Here is a 12202-nt window from a genome sequence, read left to right on the forward strand (position 1 = left end):
AGTGCAGTGGAGGATGGTCCAAGTGCTTGGGCCCTGCACCCCATGGGAGACCAGTATAAGTACCTGGCTCCTGCCTTCAGAATAGCACAGTGCGCCAGGCCTGTGAAGTTTGTCCAAGACCAGAGCGGGAAATGCGCTCACGTGCGGGGTCTTCCTGGACCCCTCCTCTCTCTGGGGGCAGGGCGCCTCAGGCCGTGGCTGCCCACTACTGCCAGGGGCTGAGAGTGACCGAGGGACCCCCCTGCTAAGGCTGGGAGGGCTGACAAGCCTGTGTAGCAAAGGCCTCTCCGTGTGGGGGTCACCGTGGGGGCCCGGGGAGCCAGGGCGCGGCCAGGCCCACCTGGGCATTGCCCACGAGAGGCGTCTGGGCCACACCTCTGCTTCTGGCTGGAGCCTACGGCACCCCGAGCGCTGGGGCGGAGCGGGAGGGGAGACTGAGGCTGGGCAGGTCCTGCCGGTCTGCGGCTTCCTCGCTGCCTGCCGTAGGCCGGGTGACGCCCTGGGGCCCCTCCCCAGGGAACACGCCCAGGCAGACTGGCCTCCTTGACTGCTCCCAGGGAAAGAACTCCTACACGTCCCGCAGCGCCCTGCCTCTGAAGCCCCTCCCCCAGGAAGCTTCCCCCCACCTCCCCCACCCCCCCCATCCCCTGTCTGCTGGGCCGGGTCATCCAGGGCTCAGGGGACCTCTCCCTTCCCGCAGCCCCGGGGCGCCCAGCCTCTGTCTCCCCCATCAGCGGTCGGCCCCTTGGGGATTCCCTGGGGTTTCACCGATGGGGAAACATAGGGCCCTTGAGGGACGGGCCCTGCCCACGGTGAGATTCTGCGGCTCTGTGGAATGAGGCAGACTCAGCAGCCACTAGAGGCTGCCCCTCCTCCGCGGGCAGGCGGGGGGAGGGGGCCCGGGGCAGCTGCCGCACATCTGGGGCAAACCAGGAACAAGTGGCAGCGCAGCTGTTCCCAGGGCAGGGGGCCAGCCTGGCGGTCTCCTCGTGTGGGAGGGACAGCAGACGCAGCACCCCTGGCCGCCCCCTCCCCGCCGCTCTGAGCACCAGGCCGCAGCTGCGCGCCAGTGTCTGGGTGAAGAGAGGTGGCACCGCGTCCCCGTGACCCCGGGAAGTCCCTGGGGCTTGGAGCTCAGGACAGACATTCCGGGACAAGAGAGCGGCTCCGGGGCCAGCCATGTTGCTCTTCCCAGACCCCGGAGCTGGGCAGCTGAGCGCGCGATTGGCTGAAGCACACGCGTTGGTTCATGTGGGAGTTAAGGATGCACCACAAACTCTCAAACCAGACAGGGTCAACAGATGCAGGAGTCAAATCGTCTTCTGGGAGGACTGTTTTCCCTATTTTATATGTGAGGTGCCTAAGGTAACAGGATATTTGTATGGCAAATACTTTCCTTTGTGGTTGTGTACTTTGAAAAATTGTTTTCAAAATTAAATAATTCTTCCAGATGTAGTGTGAAAATTATATATGAATGGGGATTTCTTGAGACATTACATTTGCACTAGATTTTATAATAATGTTTTTGTGATAATCAGAGTTTTCTGATTTTTTATGTAATAGTAGCTGGGGGAATGAAGCACTATTACTTTAATTTTACTGAGGTTCTGCAACTGGCCCAGATGTGAAATCTGTCACATGTTATAGGTGCAATAAATGAAAACATGGCTGTGAGCTAACCTTGGACAATCACCCATTCAGCGAACCAGCTGCATCAGTTTACCACATTTGTAACCATCTTCAGTACATTTTACTTTAGAGTTTAGTTAATGGAAAATATTGTTCGGGATTCGTAACCTTGATTGGCTTGCCCCACTTTTGTTCCCCTGAAAAGGATGCACACATACAGATTATGTTCAGTATCAGCCCCTAAAGGCCCCTGCCAGATGAGGTCAGCAAAGCTGTGGACCATTTGCTGTTGCTCTCCTGTTTTGACTGGAAGATTTTTAATGAGACCTTTAAATGGGTCTGTGACACACGATGAGTTTTATGGTAAGAAACACAAGTTGTATGGACATATGTGCATTCCTATTAATAAGCATGCACATTTCTGTTAGCAGCCTTTAAAATGAAAGAGCTCTTGACTAGGAAGATGCCTCAGAACTGCCAGGCTCCTAGAGGTTTCTGAAGCACTAAACTTTGGGTGAGGCCTGGCTTGGGCACTTCCAAGCATTACAGGTAATTGTGAAGCATACTGATCTCATTCTGAACATACATGACAAAACATAAAACTTGGGATTTTTCACCTTATAAAATGCTGTTTAGACACTTTTTAAATCTTTGAACTTGCCAGGAAATTAACTGGGATAGGAATAATGGACTCACCATTAAGTGATGATTTGTCCAGCGATCCTCAGCCTTTTCACCCCCTAACCACATTGGAGCCCTATGGAATGTGCTTTGTCTCTCTGAACCCATAGCAGTGTCTTGTGCAGAGTTGAGTGTGAAGTGGATATGAATGCTTCTCCCAAGAACAGTATATGGTGAACTATATAGCATTGTCCGCATCCATGTAGACAGATGAACTCAGCTGAAAAACGTTTGATGACTTTTTTTTTAATCCCTTGGATACAATCATGGATTCCTTGTACAATGGTCTGTGAGTGAGACCCCTTTGTTCTCTCCTCTGTCCCAGTGGTTCCATGGGCAGATTATTTTGACAACATGTACCAGCTGTTCTGTGGTCAGTCAAATTGATTTGTCTGTGAACTTGTGAGCCAAAACTGTATTGTACCATTTCATTTTGTACCTAGCATAGAATAAACATTTATTATCAGAAGATTATTTTAAATCTGCATTTCAATAACAAATGTTGTCAATGACAATCAAATTTTGATTGAACAGTAGTTGTAGATGTACTAAATTTCTCAAATTACTGCTTTCAAGCTTAGATTTACTTGTAAAGATTCTATTTTGTGAGAATAAATGGTTTTCTTTTTGTAATGAAAGTTAATTAATGATAACTTTGTAATCTTACAGATGAGGGAATGAATACTTTCGTATGTGTTTGTCCAGAACTTTATATCAATTTTCTGTAATAGTTATGTATGATTACTATATGTAAGAATCTCATCAGACTTATGCAATTTGTATAATTATGTAAGGCTGTAAAATAACTTTAAAACTCAAAAAAGTTATAAATATTATTGATCTAGGTGATGACAATTTGGTGGTATGCTTTCTTCACTAAGGTAGATTTTACCTTGCTTTAAATTGTAAGGTCAAGACTGTTGGAAATGTGCACATAAATGTGATTTGTATGAGAATAGATTATTTGCAAATAAAAATTATTATGATGTTAAAAAACTTAAAATATTTTTGTGGGGCTGGTGTTGTGGCATAGTGGGTAAAGCTGCTGCTGCCTGTGACACAAACATCACATATGGACAATGACTCATGCCCCATCTACTATACTTCCAGTCCAGCTCCCTGCTACTGGCCTGAGAAAAGTAGTAGAAAGTGGCGCAGGTGTTTGTGTCTAAGCCACCTACCTGAGAGACCTGGATGAAGCTCCTGGCTCCTGGTTTCAACCTGGTCTAGTTCTGGCCATTGTGGCCATCTAGGGAGTTAACCAGGAATGGAAAATCTCCCTCTTTGTCTTTCCCCCCACTCTCTGCAACTATGACTTTCAAAATAAATTATATAGTCATTTTCATATCTAAAAATGCAAATATCAGAACTTTTCATAGAATTTTAATTGAATTGCTTAAAACATTGTTTATCACAATCAGTTTTACAAAGTCAATAACACTTCTCCTTAGTCTCTAATTTTTCCTTAATTCCCCAAAATGTCCTCATAAGATGTTTTTCCAGTTAACTCTGTCAGTAGAGTCTGGATATCTATTTAATGGTGAAAACTAGGAAGAAAGAAGTTTGCTAATTATTACAATGAAGAGCACTATTAGAACTCTAATGGGAGGTTAAAAGTCATTAATGAAATTCTGGCAGAATAATCTGATTTGGTTCCTCACACTTTTTTCAACTTTTTAAATTTATTTATTTAAAGATTTATTTATTCAAAAGTCAGAGTGACACAGAGAGAGGAGAGGCATAGAGAGAGAGAGAAAGGGAGAGAGATAGAGAGGTATTCCATCTGCTAGTTCACTCCCAAGTTGGCTGCAATGGCTGGAGCTGTGCCAATCCGAAGCCAGGAGCCAAGAGCTTCTCCTATGCAGGTGTAGGGGTGCAAGCACTTGGGCCATCCTCTACTGCTTTCTGGGTCCACAGCAGGGAGCTGAAACAGAAGTGGAGCAGCCAGGACTCAGACAAGCACCCTTATGTGATGCCAGCACTGTAGACAGCGGCTTTACTCACTATGCCATAGCGCCAGCCCATATTTATTTATTTTTAAGGTGAACAAATTTAGTGTATTTCAGGTATACAAATTTAGGAGCAGAGATATTTCCCACCCCACCGTCCTTCCCACACATGTACTCATCCTCCCTCCTTCTTCCTTTCTTGTTCTTTCTTATAACTTTTACAATGATCTACTTTCAGCTTATTTTATACTCATTAACTTCACACTAATGTAAAGAATTAAATAAATACTAGGAATAAAACACTGTTCCTCTACACTAGAGAGAAAGGGTGTAATCAATCAGCAAACCTCAAATGTCAGTTTTGCTCATATAAAAACATTATTTGTACTCTATAAGTTAGCACAGATCAGGGAAAATATATGGTATTTGTCTTTTGGGGATTGGCTTATTTCATTATGTATAATGATTTCTATTTGCATACATTTTGGTGAGAAAGATAGGATTTCATTCTCTTTTTCTAGCTGAGTAGTATCCCAGTGTATATATAACAGATTTTCTGTATTGAGTCAATGGATGATGGATATCTGGGTTAATTCGATATCTCAGCTATTGTGAATTAAGCACCAATAAACATGGGGGTGCAGATAACCATTTCATATGCTAATTTAATTTCATTTTGGTAAATTCCCAGGAGTGAAATTGCTTGGTCATATGGTAGATCTATTTTCAGATTTCTGAGGTATCTCTATACTGTCTTCTATAATGGCTGTACTATTTTACATTCCCACCAAATGGTGGATTATGGTACCATTTTTCTCACATCCTCACTAGTATTTATTTTTTGTTGATTTATGTATGAGAGCCATTCTGACTAGGGTGAGGTGAACTGTGGTTTTGATTTGCATGGCTAGTGATCCTGAGCATTTTTTCATGTATCTGTTGACCATTTAATTTTCTGCTTTTGAAAAACACCTGTTCAAGTCATTTGTCAATTTCTTAAGTGGATTGCTTGGTTTTTTTTTTTTGTTGTTGTTGTTGTTTTGTTTTATTGTTGCTGAGGATCTTGAGCCAATTGTAGACTAGATATTAATCCTTTATCCAGTTTCTTAGTTTGCAAATATTTTCTCCCATTCTGTCAGTTGCATCTTCACTTTCCTGAATGTTTCCTTTGCAGTACAGAAATTTCTTTTTAACATTTATTACTTTATTTGAAAATCAAAGTTATGCAAAGAGAGAAAGAGAGGCAGAGAGAGAGAGAGATCTCCCATTGCTGGTTCACTCCCCAATTGGTCACAATGGCCGGAGTTGTGTCGATCCAAAGTCAGGAGCCAGGATTTTCTTCCAGTTTTCCCACAAGGATACAAGGGACCCATGATCTTGGGCTATCTTCTACTGCTTTTCCAGGTCACAATGTAGAGTTGGATTAGAAGTGGAGCAGCTAGGACTCAAATTGGCACTGATATGGGATGCTTTACCTGCTACACCACAGTGCTGGCCCCCAGAAACTTCTTAATGTAACATAATCCCATTTGTCTATTATTGTTTTGACTGCCTTTGCTTTTTGAGTGGTTCCCAAGGAGTCGTTGCCTATGCCAATGTCTTGTAGCATTTCCCTAAATGTTCTCCTCCATTAATTTGATGGTATCCAACTTTTCCCCATTCGATATAATGCTGGCTGTGGATTTGTCATCTATTGCCCAGATGGTATTGAGGAATATTCCTTCTATACCCAATTTGCTTAAGGCACAATATTAATGGGGGACTTTGACACCCACTTTCAGCAATGGATAGCTTAACTAGACAAAGTGATGTCTATACAGAACACTTCATCTAAGAGTTGAAGAATACACATTCTTTTCATCAGTGCATGTAACTTTCTCTAGATAGACCACATGCTAGGCCATAAAGCAAGTCTCAGCAAATTTAAAAAAAAATGAAATCATATCATGTATGTTATCTAACCACAATGGAACAAAACAGGAAATTAACAACTTGAGAATCTCTAGAAACTTTCAAACATATGGAGGCTAGACAACATACTCCTGAATGAACAGTGGGTCATAGTAGAAATCAAAAGAGGAACCAAAAAATTCCTAGAAAAAGTGAATATGACAATATTACATATCAAAACTTATAGGATACATCAAAAGTCATGTTAAAAGGGAGCTTACACACTTTATGAAGCAGGGTGCTGTGGAGGGATACCCTTGAAGTGTTTCCATGTGATATTTTCAGTTCTTTCATGGAAGCTTGATGTAAAAGCCTATTTGTGCACTTTCTGTTTCCTCCTCACCCTGTGATCTTTCTTCCATATAGGCTTAGCCATTAGTATCAGACCGTTACCAGAGGGGTCTGTGTTATGTCATTTGGACTTTGGGTATCCAAAAATGAGTTAAATCTTTTCTTTTCATAAAGTAGCTGCCTTATGTATTTCATTGTAATGAAAGTATGCTGCATTTATATTTTTGAAAGATTGATACATCCCTGTATTCCTTTTCCAATATTTTATTCTCAAGAAAAGTGAGATGGAGCAATTAGCTCTGAGAGTCAACTTCCCAAATTTTCACCAGGACCTACTGTCACTCAGTGCAACTTTATTGCCATTTCATGGACACATTTATTGATTCTTATAAATTAAACTGATAACATTTTCTTTCTAATAATTTCCTGTTTAATTCACAAAATGTAGGTATACAATTTTATAAGATTTTATCTGTTATTTTTAGGTTTTCTTGCAAATCTGATGATGTCCATGCGAAATCTCCTCTCTTATATAAAGATATCCTCTAAAATCTCATCAGAATAGGAACACTGAGTAAAGTGTAATTGGATTCATTATAAGAATAAACTCTTAATATGAATATATGGGATGATAATCATTCAAAGTTAACTTTGTCACTGATTTTATAAATGGGGCATCAAACACATATATACTTTGGTTGCTCAAAATGTTGCTGAAGAGAAGGTTCTACACAATATAACAGGAATTTGACAAGATGTGAATAAAGAGAAATTAAGGGGCAGCCCTATTCACTCTCAAGTCAAAAAGAAAATCTACTTTTTAAGTTGTTCAAGACATTTCTATTTCATAAAGAGTTAGAAATTAGACCTTGACTATATCATTTGGATAATTCATATCAATGATACCACTTCTATGGGCCTTAATTCCATCATGTAAAAATAAATTATACTTAAAGTTTCTACCTTTATATCTTCAGTTGTTTTCTACTTGCTTGTTGTCCTATGCTCAGCAAGACATTGCCACTCTACCTTGGATACAAAAAAGTTATCTTTAAGGCTAATATTTGTTATTATGCAAAATATTGTGAAAAGTTATTAAATAATATTTAAGATGAATAGAGCCAAGTAAAGAGTACTGATAAGTAGAAAACTAAGTTGAAAATAGAAAAGTGGAAAGAAAGTGTTGAAAGCATCTCTTGGTAGAAAAAACTCTTGAAAATGTATTAATATGTGGCAAATATTTTTGTTCACAATAGTGAGTCTGCATATTTGATACATGTGGAACAACTCAACACAGAAGACCTTCAAATTCTGCCCTCAAGTATGCCATATAATTAACCACCTTGGTATATTTTAAGGAAATAGTGAAAGAAAATTCTACCAGGTTCCATTGAAGGTTACACAAGAAACGAAAAGCAGCCATTATGTGTGTTCATGGAGAATTCATGGATAATTTACCCCATGTGACTTTGACCAGGTAACTATGCCCAAAGTTATCTTTATATAAGATGAAGCAATAGTAGTCACTGATACTCTGAAAATTCCAGGAGACAGCACACAATAAGAGTCAATACCAGCATTCTATATTTTGTATATAATTTACAGTTTGTGCATTTCAAGCATTGATGAATCCACTAACCAAATTACAAATTTAAATGTTACTATACTTTGGAAACCTTTTCCTACCTCTCTGTTATAATTCTTCCCCAGTGAAAGTCACTCTCTGATTTTATCATAATCATTCTTTAAGTGGATTGTTCTCTCCTGCACAGGGAGGTAGCCTGTCAGGTTTCCTCCACCCAACTATCAACATTCTTTATGTGATATTGTTTAATATTTTCTGCTTTTGCATTTTGTTTATGAAAAAAATCACATGGTGCTATATCCAAGTTGCTTCTGTAATATACTTTTTAGGGTTCATCAGAGTAGACATGTCTTGTTGATCCACTTTCACTGTGCATAGTCTTTACTACATGAATATGCACTGATTAGTTTGTTCACTCTAATAATGGTGACATTTGAGCTATTTCCATGGTTTTTTGATATCATAAAAACACTGTTATGCATATCCTTGTACATGACTTCTCTGTACCTAACCCTGATTATTGCTAGCTTTCTAACTAGACATAGAATTGCTGTGATTCATGTAAAGCATCTGTTCACTAACTTATCTCAACCTCTTCTTTGATTTTGACCCCACTTATCTCATTGACTTCAGTATCAACTCTGGATATCCCAGAGAACCATCACTAGATTGATTAGCCCTCATTATCATTTCCCATCCCAAATACACACACACACACACACATTGAAATAAAAGGTACAATAATATTGGAGACCATAGTTTAAAGCTGAATGTGTGAGGGTGAAGAAATCTCACTATAATGCCTAGTACCTCAAAGTAACACACCCCAGTGAAAAATGGTGTCTTCTAACTCTAGTTTTGTATGACCCCAGTGTTCTCTCTACCTGACATATTTCATTTTCAGTTACTAATCCAAAAATGTTTTCTACCCTTGGGAATTCTTTTTCTCAACTGTATCTATCTGGATTGTGGGCATAAAATAAAAGACAATAATTTCTCAAATGGCAAAATTTTGGATAAGCTCTTTTCATTGAGCTTAACATCAGTATGCATAATTCTTGATGATATACACCCTTTTTAGCTCATAAAATCCAGCGAACTCTCAGTACTTAAGCCACCATCAACATTTATTTGACTCATTTATGGTAAAGATTACATGGATTGTGCCTGAATTCCTGTTTTATTTTAATTATATTGATAAATGCACTCAGGCTTTTAAATATAATACAGAAATGTACTGGGAAAATTACAGCAATTTTACTCCATACAAAGGTAAACAAATCATGTCAAACAATGCTTCCAGCTTTGATTCTATGGGCACATTAGATATTCTATTATAAAGCTATTTGTTTTGGGAAGCATAGAATGTTAGAAATGGAGAAACAGAAAGATACAGAAGGAGAGAGAGGAGGAGAGGGAAGAAGGGAAGGAGGAGAGAGAGAGAGAGAGAGAGAGAGAGAGAGAGAGAGAGAGAGAGAGAGAGAGAGAGAGAACTTTTCAGTTTCATTCCTCAAATGCCTTCAAGAGCTGGAGCTGGAGCTGAGCCAGGCCAAAGCCAAGAAGAAGCAACTTCATCCAGGTCTCCTATGTAGATTGAAGCAACCCATGTACTTGGGCCAATATTTGCTTCTCACAATAAGTTATCAGGAATGTGGATTGATGTGTGCATTCCAAGTGTCAGCTTAACCTACTGTGCTATAACACTCACCTTAAGATAACAATTATTTTTCAGATAAAAATAAGTAATAAAGAACAAAGTGACCCAGGCATTACTAGCAGGAATTATACATGCACAATTAACAGGAAAGTGTTGCTATGCACCAAGACATATGTTTTTTGGGAAAAAGAAAATCACAAAAGTGAATTCATGAACAAGTAAACATAACTGCTATTTTTACTTAGATTAATCATAATTAATAGTATCTTTTAATAGAACAGATAGGAATAGCAAAAATCAATTTAGACTCTAAAAAATAGTATTTCTATAGTCTATAGGATGTCTATATTACTTGATAAATCTTTCTCAAAGTTATACTCCTAAAGTAATGCTAGGATTTTGTTGAAGCTAAGGGAGTACAGACACTGGGAAGCCTTTTCCTTAATATCAGAGGGACTTCATGCCTCATTTGTGGGAGACAAAAGTACCATAAAGGATAACCTGGGTAGATGATAAGGGGGTTCATTGATGACAATTTTACTTACTAACAAAATAAAAAGACATATTGCTTCTATTCAGTTAATAATAAACCTGACTGCGTATAATGGAAAACTGAACCCATGGGCTTATCTAAATCATTTGTATTTTCCTATGTCATAAGCTCCCTAAATTACTTGATATGGGGCTAATATGGTAATCTGAGAGTGCAAAAGTGACAAGATGCTGACAATGTGACTTATGTTCCCTGTATTGTTAGCTCATGGCTACACAATAGCTCTGTATGCCGAATACTCTGTGTTTCAGGAAAGAATAGGAAAATGATTTTGTAGCAAAAGCTTCCTCCATTATAATGAGTATTCCAAGGAAATTATCTCAATGACTTCCATTTTCACCTTATTTTTTCAAGAGAATATACCACAACAGATATTTTTGTTCATATACTGTGAACTACCAAAATAAACAAGATGTGTTGACACCATGTAAGTCATGTTGATACACAAGAAACAAATATAATACAATAATCATCATTGTTAACCCTGTGTGCTGTATTCAAAATGAAAAAAAGAAAAATGAATTAAAAATAAATATCAACTGTTAACACATTTGAAGATATTACAGGGGAAATTAACATAAAGTCATAGGGCTAAAAATCTGATTGTGAAAGGAAAACAAATGTTTTTGAAAACAGACAAACTGAAACAAAGCAAAAAGATCAAACAGATATTGAAAATAAAAACCATTACCCTATAATGTGCATAGTTCTAGGCAAAAATAATTTTCCCATATACAGAGGTGGTGAATTTGGCAGGCTGACAAAGGAATATAGTGTGATGGGGTTGATAAGATGCTCTATTTAATATTCTAATGATTGAATCATTTTTACTTATTTTTGTAAGATGTTAATGTAGTGAAAAATATCTGCCTTGCTGTTCAATTATGTAAGTATTCAGCTTTAAAGGCAGTGCATGACATCACTTCAGTCTCCCTCTTTCAGAGATATTCCACCCATTCAATCTGTAATTTATTGCCTTTTTCAGAACCAACAAAAGAAGAATAAAGTTACTGGTCTGAATTTTGTTATGGTGTCCAACTGATAAATCTTGCATATAATATTATAAAAGTGCTTTTGTAACTTTGTAAAATCACATGCTGTTACATTTTATATACCATACTTATTGTTTGAAGCATACATTTCCTCTTTTGCTGATTTTATCTTTCTACTTTTCCTTATGATGAGGGAGAGGTCCCTGCCTGGTCCCTTCCCAGATTGGCAGGAAGAAAAATGGCATCATGGCAGTAGGGATTGTAGTAACTGTGGATATGGAGGGAAACACAGGTCTAACATTAGCTGTGAGGAAACAGCATGGAACACATTGTATGACAAATGTTCATGTTTCTGTGTCTACACCATGTGGTCCATGGTGTCCTTCCCTGCTGGCCACCTGTACCAGCTCTTGTTGTGGGGTGGGAGAGGGACCTGCAGGGACTCCAAGACAGAATGGGCAGCAAGAGGCAGGGTCTGATGGAGACCTTCGGACAGCTGGGGTGGGTCATACACATAAATATGAGGAAATTCTGGGAGAGGGAGTTCCCTCAGGGCTTTGCCCCAACATTCCCTGAATACTCAACAAGACTGCTCCTCACCACTGAGCATCTGAGTCTGAGGAGAGAGAGGGTTGCTGGCTGGGTCTCTCAGAGGTTCTGGCACTTGACACTGTTTCATGTCAAAAAATAATTTACTAAAAAGCAGCTTGCCACACCCATGGTGAACAAAGCCTCGTGGTGGAAAGGGGGTGTCCGGCCAGCTGGGATGGTTAATACCTGTTCCCTCTCCTCCCAGCCCACCTAGTTGCAGCTGTCAGACCCAAAAGGCCTGTGACAGCAGCTGTCAGATGAGCATCAGGTAGTAGAGAGCAGGGTGGAAGGTTGGTGATGAGGGAATCTCCTGATGTGATTTTA

This window comes from Lepus europaeus, chromosome Y (genome assembly GCF_033115175.1).
Source record: "Lepus europaeus isolate LE1 chromosome Y, mLepTim1.pri, whole genome shotgun sequence".
In the NCBI taxonomy this organism is placed as follows: domain Eukaryota; kingdom Metazoa; phylum Chordata; class Mammalia; order Lagomorpha; family Leporidae; genus Lepus; species Lepus europaeus.